This window comes from Indicator indicator, chromosome 1, assembly GCF_027791375.1.
Source record: "Indicator indicator isolate 239-I01 chromosome 1, UM_Iind_1.1, whole genome shotgun sequence".
NCBI lineage: Eukaryota > Metazoa > Chordata > Aves > Piciformes > Indicatoridae > Indicator > Indicator indicator.
In genome coordinates, this window is record NC_072010.1 from 19704815 (window position 1) to 19725808 (window position 20994).

The window sequence follows — 20994 nt, forward strand, 5'->3', positions numbered from 1 at the left end:
GGACATAAAATAGATATAACAGGAACTAAACTGACCTTTGGTGACAGAAGATTAGAGGACTAATTTGAACTGGACTCCTAGCTCTTAGAGGGCGAAGTTGGATGAAATGAACATAACCATCAAAGACTCGCCTGCAAATGTCAGATATCATATCATCCTTGCCACTTTATTGCCATTTTCAGGGATGGGCCATCTGTCATCACAACCTGCCCACTGAGTGCTGAATCAGATGGAGTTTATGACTTCTTGGCTTGGCTTACTGATTGCAGATGTGATGGCTGGGTTGCAACAAATGCAGTGCTCTCCCACAGGTCAGTTCTGCACACTGGCTAACAGTCAGGTAGCCTCAACATGTATATCCTTTCCCCATACCATCTGGAGCAAAGAGCAACATTGCTCAACTGAACTGCAATTATTGTTCACTAATTGTTTACTTAGCAAGGGAGGATCATCTCAGTTGACATTAATTCATGCTTAGAACAGAGCCACACGCTGGCACTTGGCATTTTGCTTTGCTTAGCTCAGTCCCCTCCTACTCCCCTCAAAATGGCAGCATTTTCTCCATTACTCAGAGGTTCTGCTTGGGGAATAGCTATAGCAAGTTTGAATATTTTTTATACAATTTATGACTCATAATTCATAGAAAGGCAGTAGTTGGTTTCACATTTCCTATAGCTGAAATATTTCACTGGCATCAACACATTACTAAGGGCAATTTTAAATCAACAGAAAACTATTATGTATGAAGGAAAGAATTTCCCAGAATGTTTTTTCCTCTCTTTCTTTCTTCTTCTTCTGGATAAATTTCTAAAGTATTAACGAATTCACATCCTAATGCTCATCATTCTCATCATCCAGGGACTCTGGGCTGTACAGCCCAGTTACACAGGGCTGCTAACACTCTCTGCCCATTTACACCAGCTAGATCTAGTCTTAGGTCACGAGTCTTAAAGTTTCCTAAATCAAATGTGCTCCATATGCACATTTGCACTAGCTTGGATGTTGTTGTTTTATGCTTTGACTGCAGTGGAGTATCAAGAGTATAAATACTTGGTATTTATACTAAATACTTGGTATTTAATGGTACTTAATGGTTAATTAACTAGCCCATGAAATAACCCATAAAATCTATTTCTCCTGTTCTTAGCTTTGTTGGCTGTAAACAATTCAAAGGGCTAAAATAGGTCAGCACCATAGTGACAGCTTTGAAAACAATCCTCTCACCTCAGTACTGTTGCACTACTTTCTCCTTTTTTGCCTGTGTCAGAAACACAGAATAGAAATGACACTGATGATGGAGCTGCACATCCTACATTCAGTACATATTGTAGGGGATTCATATTTAAGCTCCAGTGGGAATAATAGGAGAGGGAAACCCCAGTACATTTCACAGTGGAGTGTACAATAACTTAAGGGGGTCAGCAAGAGCTTGGGACCTATAGATATGTCTCTGATAATCTCACCCCTGCAAGCCCCCAGTGCTGCAGCAGCCCTGTGCTCCAGATTACTGCCTCATCTTTCATTAGGTCAGCTCCCACCCTCCAAAGGGTTTGCTCATTACATACCCTGTTTGCTTAACATTTACATTATCGCTGGAAAAAATGAAGTAAGTTTTTTGCAGTTCAAAAGAACACCTGCGATTCCCTGTATGCCATCCCACATCACTGGCCATTTCTCTCATAGCTAATTTAAGATAATTACATAGACCCAGTTTCTCATGTCAGTGGGCAAAGCCTTGCATCATTTCCACACAAATGGCGAGTGACCAACAAAAGATAAACATTCCACATGCAAAAAGAAAGGGCTTTTCTCAGAAGCAAATCACATATAATTCTCCACCCAGGAAAAATACTCCCTCTGGAAGCATGCGATATTCCAGGACAGTAGAGGTCAACAAGAAGCTCCAGCACGGCTACAGAATCATTTTGGTTGGAAGAGAGCTGGCCTTCTGCCTCCTCTGCATTGGTCTTCCTATCACCATCCTTGGTGCCTACAGCCCTGTACACTCTGGCAGCCACCTGAATAGAGCTCCACTCATTCCATCATCTTTTCATTAGGGATGAGGGACAAGATGATGCATGGCTGAGGCTCGCAGAGGGTGTGCTCTGTGCTCAAGGCAGCTACTGACCAATGGGGCACAGTGGCCCTGTTCTTTCTACAAGAAATGCAGTGATGGAATCTGCTGAGTGAGAGAGCATGGCTGGGATGAGGCAGTGAGAAGGGCAGGCCTCCAGAAACCTGCTGAAGGGGAAGCTGGCTCCCTGCTGGCAGCAGGGGCCAGAGCCTGGGCTGCATTTGCAGAGAATTGAAATGAGGACTGTTTTGAAGGATGGGAGGAAGGGTATGAGGTGGATTAAGCACTGACAGTAATTACCCTTGTTGGAGAGCAGAAGCTTAAGTGAGATGGAGGGTGTTTGTGAGAAGCAGCAAATGTCTCAAGAAGGAGAGAAATCAAAGCCAACATCTTGCAAAGTGGTAATGTAGACAGTAGAAGGGCTGAGGAAATGAGGACAGACATTAGGCAAGGATAAAAGCATACAGCTTCACTGACACAGATAGAGCTGTCTTGATTTTACACCACTCTAACATAAGTATGTTTGACAAAGAGATAGGAAAAAAGACCAGAAATGAGACCTGGGGGAAAAAAAAAAAAAAAGTCTGCTCAGAGCAGTATCCAACACCAAAGCATTTAAGTAGGCACAGGATCAAATACAGCTCCCTTTGAGGTCAACAAAGATTTCTCCATTAACTGCAAGGTACACTGCATCAGGCCCTCCACTTCAGATCATTTTCTTTTCACTGGGCCAAAGGCTGTCAGCCACAGTATGGTTTGAGAAACCTGGCCACTGGCTGCGCTCTGCTAACCCCACAGCCAGCTGTCAGGCTGCAGGGAGAAACACAAGCCGCTGGCAGCACGCACAGAAACCACAAGGGAACAGAGTGGTCCTGGCCCCAACTCATTCTTTGCATTCTGTGCATTCCCTTCAGAGGATTCAAACATCTCTTTTTGCAGGGCTTTTATGCACCTTTTTGCTTCGAGACATCACTATTGATTGGTGCAAAAAACCAAACCAGAATAAGTAAAGGCGAAATGCTACAAGGGGAAAACATGCTTTATAATTAACTCTAATAATTTTGTAATTAATGTTACAGCTGCAATATTAAAATGAGGTTTTAATGGTCAGCTGTAGCTCTGAACAGATCTAATGGAAAACCAAAGTCAGGCCATGAACCATAAAGCAGCTTGAGGCAACTCTGCAGGATTCCACATGTCTGGGTTCACAGAGAAAAATGAGGAGGGGGCTGTTTCCCAGTTAGTTTCTACAGTAGGCTACTCAAACCAGACAGCTCCATCGTCAACACGCTCTACATTATTTCCCCAGCCTTGCACTGATAGAAGGCAGCTTTCCATGAGATTTCAAGATTTTGCTGGAAGGAAGGACACCTTTGTGCTCAGATGCTCATCAGGGAAAATCCTTGTTTGATGGTAAACAGATATTTTGATGTGTGCATATACAGACTTCATCTCACTCTGCAAGCAATGTGAAAAGGCTTTCCCCATTTTACCCTCTTGCCTGGCTGTACTCCACCAGCATTGGCAGAGCCTTGCGTTCTTGCTGTACTACAGGGTTGTCCAGCAACATTTTTCATTCAGAAAGCTCCTCGTTGCCAAGATGTATTTATCATCCAAGTGAAGATTGCACAAGAGGTTACAATAAGTAAGACTTTTTCCCAAGAACATTGTGTCTGAAGGACACAATAGGTCCTCCAAGATTTGGCAAGAGTAATTAATTACTAACAACAACAAAAATTAATTGCTTGCTTTCCATTCACAATCAAGGATGGGCGACAGATGCAGGAAACAGATATAAGTTCCCTCTGGAAGGGAAAAAACTAAAGCTCATGCCAGAAGAGATGATCCAGAATCGAATACAAACCTTTCTATGATAGCCCACCATTGTAGGAATTTTCATTCATTATTTTAAACAAGCAAAGCCTAACAAATTCAGGAAACTATGTATCCAATATGCTCTGTCAGGATTGCTGCAGCCCCAAAGAACAGAAAAAGTTATTTTGTAATATTCTCTAACTATTCTTTAGTTGGATGCTTCATGCAATTTTGTACTCCTCTTTTGCCTGTTTTCAGGTTACTGACACCAGGAGCTAAATTTTGCCCACAACTTCCCAAGCCTAACTATAACCCTGATTAAAATATTCTAGCCACATAATTAAGAAACTATCCTGAGAATCATTAGTGTTCATCGGTTTTGGTATATCAAAGAAGCAGGAAACCTAATGAGTGACCATTAGTTTTCTGCAGGATCACTTAGTCCATTCATAAACCACATAACCCACTCAGAATGGAGATCTACCCCAAGGCTAGTTAAAAGTTTTCTACCCCCACTGCTCCTGTTATGAAGCTCCTCCAAAGCTATACTGCTCTGTCAGTGATACAACTCCCTCTTACTTTCATCCTAAATTACACAGGGCCATTTTATTCCCTCAACCTTTAGTTTTGATTCCTTTTAAATTTAGCATAGCTCTGCTGTTACCTGTAGAGAGCTTCATCCTAAGGAATGCTTTCAGCTTGGCCTCCTGGGCTAAAAAAAAAAAAAAAAAATCACATTCTTTTTCACCTCTTGTGAAATAGGCTCTTAATTCTCTTTATGACTGTAGTAGTCCATCTCTGTATCGAGAAAGATCAGAATAGGACATGGCTTTGATATGAGCTGTACACACCATCCTGATGACATGCAAACACTGGTGGAAAAGTTACCGCTGTGGTAAAGTCATCCCTTTCCTTTGTTGATTTCAGCAGAGGAAGTTTGAGTTTGGAGCTTTAATTTTGGCTTTTAGTCCTTGCTTACAGCATTTCTACCCTTTGTGCTCCTGAATTTATTTTCAATTCCAGTACCACTCCAGCCCTTAAGGTCATTGTTTTGGTCAGTCGCTCCAGCCTGGCTTTGCACTGACTCTCCATTCACACTTTACATTGTTAAGAGTGCTTCCCTCTTTTTTTTTTTTTTTTTTTTTTTAATACCAGACTTATGTTTTTCATATTTTTATCAATGATCTGGACAAGGGGATTGAATGCATCCTCAGTAAGTTTAGAGATGACGCTAAGCTAGGAGGGAGTGCTGATCTGCTTGATAGTAGGAAGGCTCTCAGAGGGATGTGGACAGGCTGGATCCATGGGCTGTGGCCCATGACGTGTGAGATTCACCAAGCCCTAGCGACAGGTCCTGTACTTGGGTCAAACAATCCCATGCAGCTCTACAGGTTTGAGGAAGAGTGGATGGAAAGCTGCCCAGTAAAGACCTGGGGGGGGGTGATGGAATACAAGCCAGCAATGTGCCCAGGTGGCCAAGAAGGCCAACAGCATCCTGGCGTGTATTGGGAACAGCATGACAAGCAGGACCAACCGAGTGATTGTCTCCCTTGTACTCAGCACTGGTGAGGCCACACTTTGAATGCTGTGTTCAGTTTTGTGCTACTCACTACAAGGACAATGAGGTGCTGATGCATGTCCACAGAATGGCAAAGTTGGTGAAGGGCCTGGAGAACAAGTCTTATGAGAAGCAGCTGAGGGAAATGGGGTGGTTTTGTTTGGAAAAAAAGGAGGCTGAAGGGAGACCTTACCAATATCTACAACTACCTGAAAGGAGATTGTAGCAAGGTAGGTGTCAGTCTCTTCTCCCTAGTAACAAGTGACAGGACAAAAGGACAAAAGGAAATGGCCTCAAATTGCACCAGCGAAGGTTTAGATTGGATATTAGGAAAAATTTCTTCACTGTAAGGGTTATCAAACACTGGATTAAGCTCCCCTGGGAGATGGTTGAATCCCCATCACTGGAGGTGTTTAAAAGATGCAGAGATGTGGTGCTACGGGACATGGTAGAATTCGTAGAGTTAGGTAATGGTTGGATTCAATGATCTTAAAGGTCTTTTCCAACTTACATGCTTCTGTGATTCTGCTAATGCAAAAAGAATGCAGAAGAGACACCCTATAGTACATAAAGTTGGGACAGACAGAAAGAGAATACAAAGAGGTGATGAAATATAAGACTCACTAAGTTAAATCACATCCAACATATGAAAAAAAAACAAATAATTGAGTGTAAATTAGGAATTGGGAATTATAGGTAAGGAGCAACTTTAACCAGAAGGCCTCTATATAACATTTTTCAAGGGATATTTGAAGAACTAACAAAGGGAACACACCCAAAAGGTAGAGGGAGGTTTTTGGAAATGACACAATGTTCTGGTAAATGTCCTATCAGAAGAATAACACATACAAACAAAACTCACACAACATTTGCTGCTATGCCACTGCTTATTCTGCTTGCCTCCAAATTCTTTTAGTCCCCTACAGAAGGCAGATGTATTTACTGTTCTGTGTTTGTGCAGCATCCAGTACAACAGGGTCCTGCTATTGTGTTTATAGCAGTATGACAGCTTATTATCAAATAAGATAACCAAGTCTAGTCCAAGATATTCAACTTGGAGTAGTAGACAAAAAGATGTTGGGAGGGCTAAAACGTAAATTCTCCTTGATCCCAGGATAGAAACTCTCGTATTGCTACCACCACAAATCAACCCTGAAATAAGGTAGCTGTAACTCTCTAAGCCACAGGACATGGTGCATTTCCTGTAGCTTACAGAAGAAATGAGGCAAAATAGAAGTAGCTGGAGATTGAGAAGTATATTTTGATGATCAAGATGACAGCTGTTCAAAATGTTTCTGGTATCTTTTCAGATTAAAAACATCTCTGGATGATTAAAAAGCAGACAAATGAAACTGGAAAATGAAGCCAACATTTGGAATTCATCATGTGTTAGGTTTTGTATTTTATTAGCCCTATAACTAATACAAAGTTCTTTCACAAATATCACCAAAAAATCAAAATAAAGAGGCCATCCTGATGCTTCTCTACTGTTTTTTCCCAGCTGCTTTTCCTTAAATTCATGACTAATCAAAGCTACTGGAGTTCTTCCAAAAGATGAAAAACTACTCTATAGACTTAGGAGCAGAGTATTTATAAAGAACAACCACCATAACACCTTCACCAGCTTGGAAAGGGCAAGACGTTAAAAAACCCAAAAGCTGAGAACGATAGCTGGAAACGTGACACAGCTCCTTCTGGTGTCTCAAAAGGCACCAGTTATATCAGAAGACTTTTGAGCACTATGCAATTTTTATCAAGAAGCAGTATGTAACTTATTTTGGAGGTATTTGTTGGGGTTTTCTTCCTGTTATAAGTGAACTCATATAGTATGCTCCCCCACTGCAGCTCTCTGCAAGATACACTGTGTTTGGCCGTGGGCATCTCACAGAGGACGCCTGTCATTCCACCATTGTGCATTACAGCCCTTGTGTTCCACGAGTTGTTCAAATATGGTTCTTTGCATGAAAAGGAGAGATACAAACTTTGGGCTATAAGCCAATCCAAGGGCCCAAAGTTAAGACATTTGGAAATAAACCAAGCATGGCTGCTCAACATATTTCCAAACCAAATGCTTGTAAAATGAGGCAGTATTTATAACAAGGCATCTCCAGACAAAGAGCACGTATGTAAACGCTTCAAAAAGCTCTGATGAACTATTCGAGAGATGCAATCTGTTTAAAAGTAAAAACATGCATGCAATGTCAATTTTCAAATCCAACAGAATCGTTTAATCAGACAACTCCTGTTGATGTCCCAGAGTCCACATGTGTACATGCACAGAGATATATGTGTGCATGTCTGTGGTTTTGTTGAAACTAACTTCATTTCAAGAAAGACTGTGAGCCATTCAAAAGCAATGTATTGAAAAAGATATGACACTTTCTTTCATGAAGAAATAAGGCTCTAAACTGTATCTCCAGTCAGACAGGACAAGTAATTTCATTATATGTATTTATACGTACATCTATTACAGCACTTCTGGAAGTACATCAGGCTTTTTGGAAAGGAGTTGGAAAGAGGAAGATCTGCTGGAAGAGGTCCTGCCCTAGGCAACAAACCTGCACTCTGCATGAAGCTCAACTGTCATGAAAGAACAACTGCAAACAGGCAAGGAAAGAGAGACCACAGCATTAACAACAATAATAGAAAAGGAGTGAAAATAATCAAAAGCCATGCTGAACACCACTATTTTTTTTTCTCTAAGCAGACTGGGAAGCAGGAGCAGAACTGAGCAGCTCTGTCCCAATCAGGACACAGGCATGAGAGGAAGAGGAGCAGAGTGCAGGGAGCCCCAGCACAAAAGAAGCTTAATGGATAGACCTGAAGAACAGTGACAGAGAGCCTGTTGGGTCTGACTTATCCGGCCTTACAAAAAGCACATCTGTGGCCGAAAAGCTGGTAGTAGAAGCCTAGTTTCCACGGATATTTGGTGGAGACAGTGACACTGCTACATCATGCTGCTTATCTCAGAGGCTCTAACAACTCCTTCTGAATGCACCCACTCTTTCCCTCAACTTTTGAAGGAGCACAGGCTCCTGAGTTAGCAATCAAACTTGGCCAACACTAGCAGGCAGCAGTAATATCTCCACAAGTACAGAAAGACCCCAATCTGGAAAACACATGCTTTGCTTCAGATCTCTGCTCAGAACAGAGGTGTAAGGAGTGAGTACACAGCATTCAGTTTTTAACGCATACAGTAGTCCAGGACTATTTATATACCAAAATTCAAGGGCTTGGATTGCATTAATGGTGAAATAAAGGAGAGGGGAAAAATGTGTATTTGTACATCTTCACTGCTCACTTGTGCAGTGCTTGTGCACTAGCTGCACAAATCATTTCTAACATGAAGCCACCTGAAGCCTTCTGCAGTGGGCTGTGCCCTACACAAACACAAGGAAAGAATTCTATTCCAAAAAGGATTTCTTATTTAAAACAGGACAAACAGTTGTATACACAGCCATAATTGTTCCTAACTACTTTTAAAGTCTGTTCACTGGAGAGCTATTTAAACTAGTTAGAACTCAGCCTAACCAGATGACCCACAGTGGGTGCATCAACAGACAGAAAGTTGTACAAATCTCTCCTAATCTTTCTTCAGCACTGAAGCAGAGGGAACTCAAACCTGGAGCACTTATTATGTGCAGGTTTAGAAATCCTATACTGAAGCCAGATCATGTTATATAAACAGCATTTATAAATCACTGCATTGGCAGGTTTCTGTTACAGAGAAGCATGGAAGGGCTTTGGTTACGTCATGCACGTCTGAATGCACCTGCACGTGCCAGTGTGTACACAGCAGCTTCCCAAAGATGCTCTTTTACTTCCCTGAAATCTCCTTATGTTGGTTATAGGCACAATGAACTTTCCCCTCTCTGAACACTGTTTGTTAGCAGGTTCAGCCTGAGCTCCAGTTCTCTCCTGTCCCTCCTGACTGGCAGCCACTGTGATGACCTGTACTCTGCGTTAAATAGGGAGGCTTAAGAGTTTCTGTTGTTCCCACAAGCCAAGCCAAGGCATGCCATGGCACTATTCATCGGTATGTGTAAGGTAACGTACAAAGGTAACATAACACCCCACAACAGCTTTTAAACTCTGAAGAAAAGGAAACAATAATTAGAAAACAAATCAGTTGTCCCAAATCAAGAATTGTTACTTTCTGTAATGTTCACTAAAACCTCTTTCAAGTTCCTGTTCATATTTTTCAATAACTAGAGGTGTTAACCAAACACACCATCCCTTTTCAATACCAAGTCTAACACTGGGCAAGCTCTGAGGCTTACCATTTTAACTCAAAGAACAAGAGTTGCCCATCCAGTACTCCAAATCAAATCCTTTCTACAGAGCAGAGAGCTAAGCCAGGGAAGAGCTTGTTACCAAGCCTCTGTATTTGATCCAAGTTGCTTAAGTCTTGAATACACCACCTCCCCATCTCCCTGTCTTTTGCTCAGAGTAAAGCAGTCAAGTTGATGCAAAGAACAGTGAATTCTTGCAGCAGCAGCACTGAGTGGCAGGCTTTGCCAAAAGCTATTAGCAGGCAGTATCAGGTGTTACCACCTTTATAAATAGGAGGAAGACATGCACGGGGCAAGATTCTTCAAATACCTAGTCACCATCTGGTTTGAAACCTTCCTCTGGATTGGAATGATTTGCATCCCGAAAGCAATAATGGATCCAGAAACTCAATTCAGAATTCAGCTTGAAAAGACAAAACCAGGAAACGTTTTCCTGTTACTTCTTCCTAAGGTGTAGCGAAATCATTAGGGGAGCAAGAGAGGTGCTGTGCATTTCACCAATGCAATCAGAAAGTTCCCATCCAAGAGAATGGGCAGACTTCAGCCACACTAATGTCTCCTTACTCTACTTCTGCCCTTTGTCTGACACAACCGAGTACAACGTGCAAGTTTGGCCAACAGTGCTGACATTAATACCAATATAAGTATTAAAGGTCAATTTAACAAAAATAATATACATTACAGCACCCAGCATGCAATCAATACAAGGTCCTGGGCTGGGGGGGAAATCCTAGCAAGTTGTGTTCAGGAATTTATTGATTCCACTGAAATCTTGCAAACTTTCAACACACTTAGAACACAGAAGGCATCTTCAGAGTTGAGGCAGAACTGGACACAATCATGCAGGAAAGAACAGCACTGTTGTTTTAAGAAAGATACTCTGTTATAGCTTCCTTTCCAATTGTGTACCAGAATCCTCATACATGAAATCCAGTCATAAAAAAAAGGCATCTCCTACTCTGCACTCTGGGGGTCCAAGTGTCTCTACACTTAAGGTGTGCAGTCTTTAAAAAAAAAACAAACAAAAACAAAACCCCAAGCTAAAACCCAACTGATCCTAGAATCATACAATCATAGAATCAGTCAGGGTTGGAAGGGACCACAAGGATCATCTAGTTCCAACCCCCCTGCCATGGGCAGGGACACCTCACACTACATCAGGCTGGCCAGAGCCTCATCCAGCCTGGCCTTAAACACCTCCAGGGATGGGGCCCTGACAGAATGCATCTTAAGTTATTAAATATATTAAGATGGCAGTTCCAGCAAAAGCATCACCTTTCTGTGTGAAGGCCACCTGCCATTTTAAAAGCACTATTTAAACTCTTTTAATTATTCTCTTGGAATCAGGTTCTTTCAGGTTCTTTTGCTCAGGTGGGATGTTTTGCAGTCTTAGTTTTACACTTATTAGTAATCAGGGCACATTTTCTGCAAGAGTAGCACACCATCCCTGCTGGCCCCCAGATTCACTTTTCACATACTGAACTGTCTGCCCACACCCTTTTTTGAGACAGCAATTTCTTACTCTAGTTGGGCAAGTAAATCAAGCTGGATAGAATAGCAGCTCAGTGAAGGTTTCACGATGAGCTTATTCCTCTTCATTAGCAACAAGTGATGTGTTTGCTAATTTTATTGCTCACGAGTTAGCAAAAAATGCACTTGGCTGGCATTACATTTACAATAACACTATTTGTGCATCAAAGCTATTTTTTTTTCCCAGTGGCCAAGGACACTAAAATGAGGGTTTCCCATTGCTCTTCCATCTACTATAAAGATGCACGTATACTGAGTTACGTATAAAAGATGTTTTTTACAAATATTCACAAGGCTTGCAAACGATTTCTTAGACAAACTGGATACAAGGGATTGTAAACTGTGTATTCAGATTAATTGAGAAGAGTTATGAATTTTGTTGTCCAGGAATAAAGCCCCAAAGCACAGAAAATTGTGTCAAGGACTAGAAGAGCTTTTCGTGCTGCCATAATCAGCCATTCCCTAGAAAGTCACAGGATGCTGCAAATATGCAATGTTTTAGTACTGCTTATTGCATTTCTCCACATCCAACTCTATAAATAAGAGTTTTGCATCTATTTCTGTTACCTGTGCCTCTGTCATTTTTACTGAGTACTCACTACTTAGGGTATTACAACTTTTCTTACATTTCCTACATTTTAGGAGTGATACTCTTGTGCTTGTGGGTTGTTTTTCCCTTGTTTGTTTTGTTTTGTTTTCCCTTAGGGGTTTTGTTGGTTTTTGGGGTGTTTTTTTTGTTTTATTTTGTTTTGTTTTTCTTGTCCCCCAGTTTTAAACCACTAGAACTTTCAAGTGTTGTTTTAAAACCTCTTCTTCAAGGCAAGAAAAATTCAAATAAAGACAGTAAAATTAAGTTGCCCATTCATTTTCAAGGTCAAACACTAACATAACTTCCCAAAAAAGGTTCAAGCGTATTCCTAATACAGCCTTCAGAAGTTCAGGAGAGCTGTGTTCCCCTTAATTTTTCTTTGGGGAATACTTTAATAGAACTATAAACCCTCCATGATATTTGGTTGGAATGCATTACCACTGAACTGTTCTCTCCTTTGAGTATTTATACCACAATGGGACCCCAACTGACATCAAGCAGTAATGCACAGTCAAAAAGAAAAAAAAAAAAAAGAAATCTGAAAAATACAGCTCTTTTGTGAGACAAATGAATACTACTTCTCTCTCAGCATCACAGTCCAGCAGAGCATGTCTTACGTGACTGAGGAACATCTGGGTTTTATCTTGAGATTCCTAGTATTTTTCAGTACAGACACATACACATGCAGAATGCAAGTGTGCTGAGCAAGACAACTTGGCATATTTATTGCTCAAAAAGCAGGAAGATGTAGGACATTTACATATACTATTACTTTCTTTTAACAGTTGGCATCTTTTAGTTTTATGTATAAACTATAATGCTATATATATTTATTTTTTTTAATTATCATTAAAAAAGATATTAAAAAAACATTTGGCTTTTAACATTTTTAAATCAATACGTTCAACCTTGTAACACAATATACTCAAACTCTGCAGCACTAGGGATCTCATTAGACATTTTCCAGAGGTCTCCATGCAGAGTTTAGTTCCATTAACTCTATCAAATACACATGTATAACTACAGGTTCAAAAATAAGAAATGCTGAACACCACCAACTGCCGCTTAATTATTTTTAAGACAAAAGTACCCCTTTATGTTGAATGCTCGATACTACTGCTAGTCACTGCAGCATTCTGCAGTCGCAAGACAAAACTCTCAACTTTACTAGTGCTAGAGGCAAGAAAAAAAAGAAAAAGAGAAAGAAAAAATCCCAGCTGGATAAAATATCTTAAGGTCAGGCTTTTTACATGTAAAGCAGCCACAGCAAAATTATTCACATTCTTAGCACATAGCTGACCAGGACAAGATTCCACAGAGAGGTAAACAATTCCCCCAAGAGAGCAGCTGCATCTTCGTCAGCTTGGGAGCTACAAGGGGGAGGGAGAAATGCCCACTGGGGTCCCCAAAACTGACCAGAAGTGGGAAGAAAATGAAAGACTGCTTCTGCTTTATGGTAATGCATCAGATAGACTCTCTTTTTCTGTGTTCAGTAAGAATACAGAAGGGTAAAGAGAATAATTAAAAACAAACAAACAACAACAAAAATCAATTGGTAACACATACTTTGATCTATGTCCTAGAAGAACCTTGTAAGCCGTCACCCATGTCCAGCTCAACATAAAAGAGCAGGAGGAGAAATATTAGATAATATTGAACAGAACAACTGAAGAATACAGTCATCTATCTGGCTTTGCTTTTATTGTGTAATTATCTTCAAAAGTATATTTTGAAAGTATAGTAACATTCCTTTCTAGGTTTCCATAATTTCTCCCTTACCTTTTTAATCTGGAATTTCCTTAGCAGCATCTTTACTTGGTTCACCCAATGTTATTTCCGTTGGCTACCAGCCAAGTTGCACACTTTAACAGTCAAGACACACAGTACTGAAGAAATATCTTTCTTGCTTCGCTCCATTTATGTGCAAAGGCTGTGATAGGTATTTTAAGTTATTGTAAGAAAAGAAATCCTCTTGCAAGATCCTCTTTAATGCCATCCCCTTAACGTTAGTATCTTCACACAAGCCTGCCATTAGCCATCAATAAGATCAGCTGCAACAACACGAAAAACTACTATAACACTAGTTTTAGCATTTATAACTTAGTAATCACATATCATTCACCTGCCAAGTGTGCCAGAAGAAAACTACTGCATGTCCATGACTGTCTTTCACTGTTCCCTGTGCCAGAGATATGACCTGCTTCCCTCTTGCTTGACCACACTGCGTTAGCATAAACCTATGATTTAACTGTTGAAACTAACTCAGCTCATTTTGACCCAAGTGAGGTGGGGTTAACTCCAGCAGCAGCTCAGCTGGGGCACTAAGACCTGGGTGAGAGGAAGAGTAAGAAGAGACCTCACTGAGCAGATGGCCATCTCTGGAGCACAGCTGGAAGCAGAAGTGCACACGAGCACAGGCTGAGCTTTCTCTCAGCATTTCCCCTGATGGTGGTTGACAGCCAAGGCAGCTGCTACCACTCTCAACTTCTCTTCTCTTTTCTGTGCCCCCCTGCGATACCCCCAAATTGTTCTTGTGTCACTCCCACCTTCCCCAGAAAGTTATTTTTAACCTGGATTAACTCCCTGATCAGTCTCTGTTCAGCTCCGCAAACGCTGTGCTGGCACAGCTTGTGGGAATGAACCAGGGAGGAATGAGTAGGAAGACAGGACCTCTGGCAGCACCGAGAGCTGCTCTCCTGCAGCCCCAGCCCAGAAGTCTCCTCTCCTGCTCTCATACCAACCTACAAACTTCCCACATGAATAAAGTTGTGATATCTCAGATCACAAGGTTTTTCTCTCTTTCTTTCTCCCCGCCTCCCCCCCTCCTGCCCCATTCTGCTGCCTTAAGAAAGTGTTTAAATGAAGGATTTTGTGTGCTGGTGTCATAATAGATTTAACGAGCTAATCCCTCTCGTGCAGTTATCACCTAATATTTCAAAGCAACAAAAGGACATTTTTCAGAAATACATTTGATCATCTTAACAAGATGTAGTCATGGGGAAACAGTCTTACATGATGTGCTATAAATCAACATGTTAGACAAGTAATTTTAAACCACAGGAGGAAGAAAAAAATATCTCACTGTATCAAGCCAGTAAAAACCCTGTTACACTGACTCTAGACAGTATTGGACCTATTCCATAATTACTATATTTCTTTGGAAAATATATTTTAAACTCTAAAGAAGTATTGCTTTGATTAGACTAAAACAAAGAAGATGAAGGAAAGCAGAGCAGAGGACATGATTCCACTTATCCTTCCTCTGCAGCTGAAGTCAGAGAAGAAATCTTGAGAAAGCTCAAGCAGATAAAGAAACCAGTCCCTTGACCAAGTCACTCAGTGTTGACACATTTGCTTACTTGTTGCCAGTAATCCTGGCAGCAGATCAATGTTCATCACAATGTTCCTCCCTCTTTCAAGCCTTTACTCAAACTTTCAGGAGACTTGTTCCCCAGTGCTCTCAGCCTACATCACTTGATACCTTGAGAAAGCATTCTTAGGAGTCAGGTCTGCAGCGAAGTCATGCTAGGCAAAATTCTTCTCAAGTATTTCAGACATGGAATGAAACCTGCCCAGTGCTTTGAGATGGTAACACTGACAGTAACAAGCACAATGCTACAACATAGTGTGGAAGGGAGGCTTCATTATAGTCCCAGAAACTGGGAGGCAACAATATGCAGTAGTGCACCAGTGAATGTCTGTTTCTGGATGACACAGAAAAAAAAATAGTTTCTATGCACCTTTCTGACAAAGCTGACAAAGATAAGGATACATGTCTGGTTAGGTAAATAAGTTCCAAGTTCCTAAATTTCTCCTGTGAGAACTGGGTGGAGGCAGTACTCCTGCACTGCAGGTTCATGAGAAGATCTGCGTTCATACTCTTTGAGCATGCCAAGCCCAAAACAAAGCTAAGCCTCTACAGTAACGACACATGGAAAAGGTTCCTGTATTTTAATGATCAACTTCATGCTATATCAGTAAGGTCGGAAAGGTTGTCTTGGAGTAATTTCTACAGTTCCAGAGAAATGCTCCTTTCTCACTTCTATTGTGTATGCATCTTCCTTGGGTTCCCAACTATGTGCACACTGCCTTGGATAATGCTGTGAGACACAGAATTACAGAGGCAATGATTCCTGAACAGCAGCGTTCAAGAAGATACTCAGCTTCCACCATCAACATTCACTTCCTGTAACAAGCATTTTCACTAAGGGATTCATCAGCTCTTAGATTTGTTGATGTTGATTATTTTTAATCAAGCTTTCCATTATCTGCCACCATCTTCATAGATTAACCTTAGAGGCCAATGATAAACAAGCTTAGAGGTATATAAACATTAGAAAACTATGTCTGAAAACCTGAAATCAGGCAATTTTTTTCCACGACCAAAATATGTAGTATTTATGTTCCAGAACATGCAATATCTGAGATGTTGGAACTATCCAAAGTACTGCCAAGCAAAGAAAACAGTAATATAGTAGTTCCATATGAAGCCTATTATTGGAATGACTGCAGTGATTCTTATATATCAATTTTAATAGTCAGTTTTCAGCTTTCAGCTCATCTCTGCAAAAGGATAGAACTAAGAATCTAGAGTAGAAGCACTCAAACCTATAATAATTTCACAGCCTACATCTTATTTCATTTCCTAAATGCCAAATGAGCGTCCAACGAGTATTACAATGCTCCCAAGCATTGCTGCCAAGCAACTTCTACATTCTTTCTAACCTGAAGCATATGGGCTGGGACATCCCACAAGCTGACCCCTCATTTACTCCTGCTATAAATATTTAGCCACATTTTCAATACAACCTCAAGCTCTCCTCTTGAAGAACATTAAGTAAGCAGATAGTAAGATCAGCAGAGATATATATGTGAACAATAGAAACACTAAATATCATTATATGCTTTTGTCTTCTCCATGCTGCAACCTTCCTACATTTTTACCCAGGAACACCAGTTCAGGTTGTACCATCTTCTGGGAAAAAGCTTCATTTTCTGCAGTGATGTTGCAACACACAGCTTCACTGCAATGCCAGTGTAACTGTGGCTTTGTAGTTGATTATTGCTGTGATGGAGCTATGCAGATGTGAAACTCCAGGTGAACAGCAAAACTCTTAGCAATTTTCACTGGTTACATGACCCATACCACACCAAGCTTTTCTCCTGTTCTAACATGCAGGTCACAAACCAAAGATCTTATTCTGCCATGTTTTCTTATAATGCCATAACAAATGCTTGGAAAACTCTGTGGACACTAACTAACCATAATTTAGAGAAGAAAGGAGGAAAATACCAGATATGCTTCAAATTACAGGAACACCTTAACTAGTTATTAATTATCACATAGAGTTGGGTTTAACTACCCACGCAATCTGAAAATCAAGCTACTGATATTAAATAGATTTGAAGAGATTTCCATTTAAGGCCAAAATTTGTGCCAAAGCTTAAGCCTAAGTAAATGGACTTTGCATGTGTGTGTACTGATGGAAATGGAGAGCTCTTACTGGTTGCAATTGGCAGCAAAGTTCTGGCTTGATGCAACCAATAGGAATTTTACTATTGTCTTCCATGAAGACAGAATTTCAGCTCATAAATCTTCATATTCCAGCACAGTGGTGCTGAGGATGTAGTGTCAGTCTAGGTATGCACAGTTCATCTGCAATCCCAAAACACTACTCTTCCCAACTTTATAATTTCATCACATTCTGCACAGCAGTGCCCAGAAAACCAAGCCAAGTTCTACCACAATCTGAGATTGTGCAAGCTCTTCACGTTTTGTCTTCTGACCAAAGCATCCAAGGGATTTTGTTGTTGCAGGTGGAGTCTGAGGAAGAACACTGTTAGTCAGTAGTTGATGAAATGAAGAGGCCTCCCCATCCCCCCAGCACTTCCTGCAACGCTTCATACACTGAAGTCATATACCACTACAAGCTGGATTGCAGCTCAGTGCATTCCACTGCACTTTGTCACGCTTCCCTGACCGATACTATGCCAAAAATGACTAGCTTTAACAGTTCTCTGCTGAATAAAAGAGCTTTTGCAACTCTGAAACAGAGCTAAGTTTTTAATTCATGTTAAACCTGCTTTTCTATTCTGAAGGAATATTTTCAATGTTGTCTGTTATTACCTTTCTTTTTTTTCTTACTTCTCTAGTGACTTTTCTAAAGATAAAGGGAAAATGCAAGCTGACTAGTTTTTAAAAACCTTCAAGAGACCTCCAAAATATGCCTAAAGGAAGTAAAAACATGAACTAGCAAAATACGAAGATGAAGAAGATCCATATGATGTTCATATAAGCCTAGGAACACATGACAATGAGCCAGAAGATTCACAAGACAGCTACCATAGAGAACAAAATCCAAATAACAGCTGGACTATCTAAACAACCAAAGAGCAACATTACCCAAGATTTGCACATTTACTGTTTACTCAGTACTCAACTGAGCACAATCTGGCAGAATAACATAGGCTGCTCCTGCTAACATACCTTCTACTCACTCTAAGCACTGGTAGTTCTAGACTACACCCTAAGAAACTTCTATAATCTTTTATTCAAAATCCATGCCTACAGTTAACCAAAGGGACAGAAAACTGTAAAACTAACTTAAGTACTTAACAGTGTAAAGTGCTCTTTAAGTCAATGCCTGGCTCCCCTCTGGAGCAGAATACCAACATGTGGCATGTGCACCCAACAAAGGGATCCCACTTCTCTCCAAGCCAGTTAGCTTGCTCAGCACATCAAGAACTGTTGCAGGTTCCAGCCCATTTTTGGAACAGAGGGTTTCAGTATCCAACCCCCTCTCCAGGCTGACCTGGAAACATGCCTGCCCCAATTGCTACTTCTGTATGGAAATAATAAAGCTATTTTTACATGAAAAGCAAATCCTTTATTTTCCCAAAACCACGAACAGCCATTGTAACAAGCACAGAAGCAAAGCATTTAGAATAGAGGAGAGCGTTACCTACAAATACAAACAGCAATTAAGCCTTGTGAGCAGAGCATGTGGGCAGGATGAGGGGTTAAGCAAGCTTTAGAAAGCTTGTACACAAAAAAAAAAACCACTGAAAAGAGGGAAGTGGAGAAGAAGAAAGCACGGCAAACTGGAGCTTTTAAATTCAATAGCCTAGGAAGGTGGTGAAGATGCCTCTCTTCCTCTGGACTGACTGCCAGCTAGAACAAACAGCAAACATTTCACCGTTGGGGGTCACTGCTGGGAACCCCATGCTGCTCTCCCTGGTGTGCAGGAAGCAGTTCTGGCTCAGGCTACTGTTTCTTCCACACTGCAGAGCTGAGGAAAAGGACTTCCTTATGCCTGAGCACGAGCCTTCCCTAAATATACATTGGTTTCAACTATGCAGGCAGCTTGGGAGCTGAGACACCAAACAGCACTTCAGTGTGCATGATTAGGATTTTCAGCCTTAAAAAGTACATCCAATTTTCAAGACAGATACTTCATTAGCGCTAATATTCTTTCAGTTTAAAAAAAAATTGTCACTAATGGCTGAACTCAGCACTACCAGTTCTGTGACCTGATTGCCCTCTTCTCCTAGTAAATGCCAACCATCATTCTCTCTCCTCATACATTCAGTTCCTGCTTTTTACCTGGGGCTTCATCCTTGTTATGCTTCCCATTTGTCCTCATGATTGTCATTTATCAATTTCCTGTCAGAGTTTAAACCTCAACAGTAATACCTCCTCTACCCATTAGTTGCCAGGAGCTAAGTGGAAGGAAAAAAAAAAAAAAAAAAGAAAGAAAAGTAAAAATTAGTTCATTTGAGCTTCTTTCCAGACTGGGAAATGGTGAAACTACTATGCAAAAGTGGCAAACCAAACCAGATCTGTAGTCTAGCGGCAGGGTTCTCCCTAAATTCATGGGCTCAAAGGGTTCATAGTGCCCTGCTAGTTTGTCATTGGGTTTTGTCTAGTGCTGAGCAATGGTCCTATTTCAAGGTAATGGAAGAGGTGGAAAAAAAGGAAGTTTTATGCATAGCTGAAAGTAAGATAACTAGCCTCCCCTACATGCTGTGCTAACGCTATGGCTGCTGTTCAGCCCATGCAAGGCAGGGCAGTGACTGAGTTCATATTCCAGTAGACAGTGGCAAGCTTGGAAAGCAAGAGGACGTAAATGACTCTTTGCAAAAAAACAAGGAATCCTGTTGAACACATAGTGCTCCTATTTGCTCAAAATAGTGTTCCTGGAGATGCTGAACACACAGCAGGACGTTCTGACCTTCCCAGGAATTTGGAAGAAGGCAGCTCTGCCTCCAACACCAAAGCTCTGCGACAAACTGTACTGAAGCTCAGACTCTCCTTTGGCTCCTGAGCAGAGGTGTTCCAGGCTCAAGATGCAACAGCTTCTACCTGGCAGTATATCTGACCACTCATTTCTGCATAAGTGTAGAACAGGGCCTGCAACAGCAAGTTCTCAACCTCTAGCAATTTCTAATATTTACAAAGCACTTGGAAAAGTGGAACTGATTTGTTACAGAAGGTTTTACAGCACTAAAATAGTACTGAAAAATACTTTTTCTAAGTTACTTTAATGTGGCTAAAACCCCTGCAGGTTCACTTCTCAGTAAACAGGAGAGATGGGAGGCTGGAGGAGGCACACCAACGCAAATGAAAATTTTTGTGGCTTGCTTTTGAATTTGCTGGCACTTCCCAGTGTGGTTCTGCTTTTGTACTATGGGGAGCGGGCTTGCCACATGCCCTGACAGTGACTGATGACATTTGCCTGCTCATAAACTCCTTGTAGGCTCTAAGTCTTTGATTTGCACCTCTGGTCACTGCATCAAGGTCTTTGCTCCACCATTTGCATGACTGCAACACCACATGTGTTTCACAGGTTCTTCATAAAACACCTTGAAGAAAGCAGTCAATGAACTTAATGCTCACAATGGAGAGCATAATAAAAAGATTTTAAGAACAATGGCCAAGGTTGCAAGAAATGATCACAGGAAGGAGATGGAAGCGAGTTTCCAGCACAGTAATTGCTGGAGTGCTTGTAAGAAAATGTGAATTTCACAGCCATCTGGTTGCTACCATGTCTGAGCTACCATTACACAGGCAAATGGGATCATCTAAAAGAACAATCAAGAAACTGTGCCGGACAATTAGAAAAAAAGCTCTCAAAAG

The 20994-nt window shown here is 41.0% G+C and overlaps 1 protein-coding gene across 2 annotated transcripts in view; it reads right to left on the reverse strand.

Moving 5' to 3' along the window:
- LATS2 (large tumor suppressor kinase 2) overlaps positions 1-20994 on the reverse strand; it is a 44693-nt gene that overhangs the window by 13803 nt on the left and 9896 nt on the right. The gene's annotated exons all lie outside the window — the stretch shown is intronic.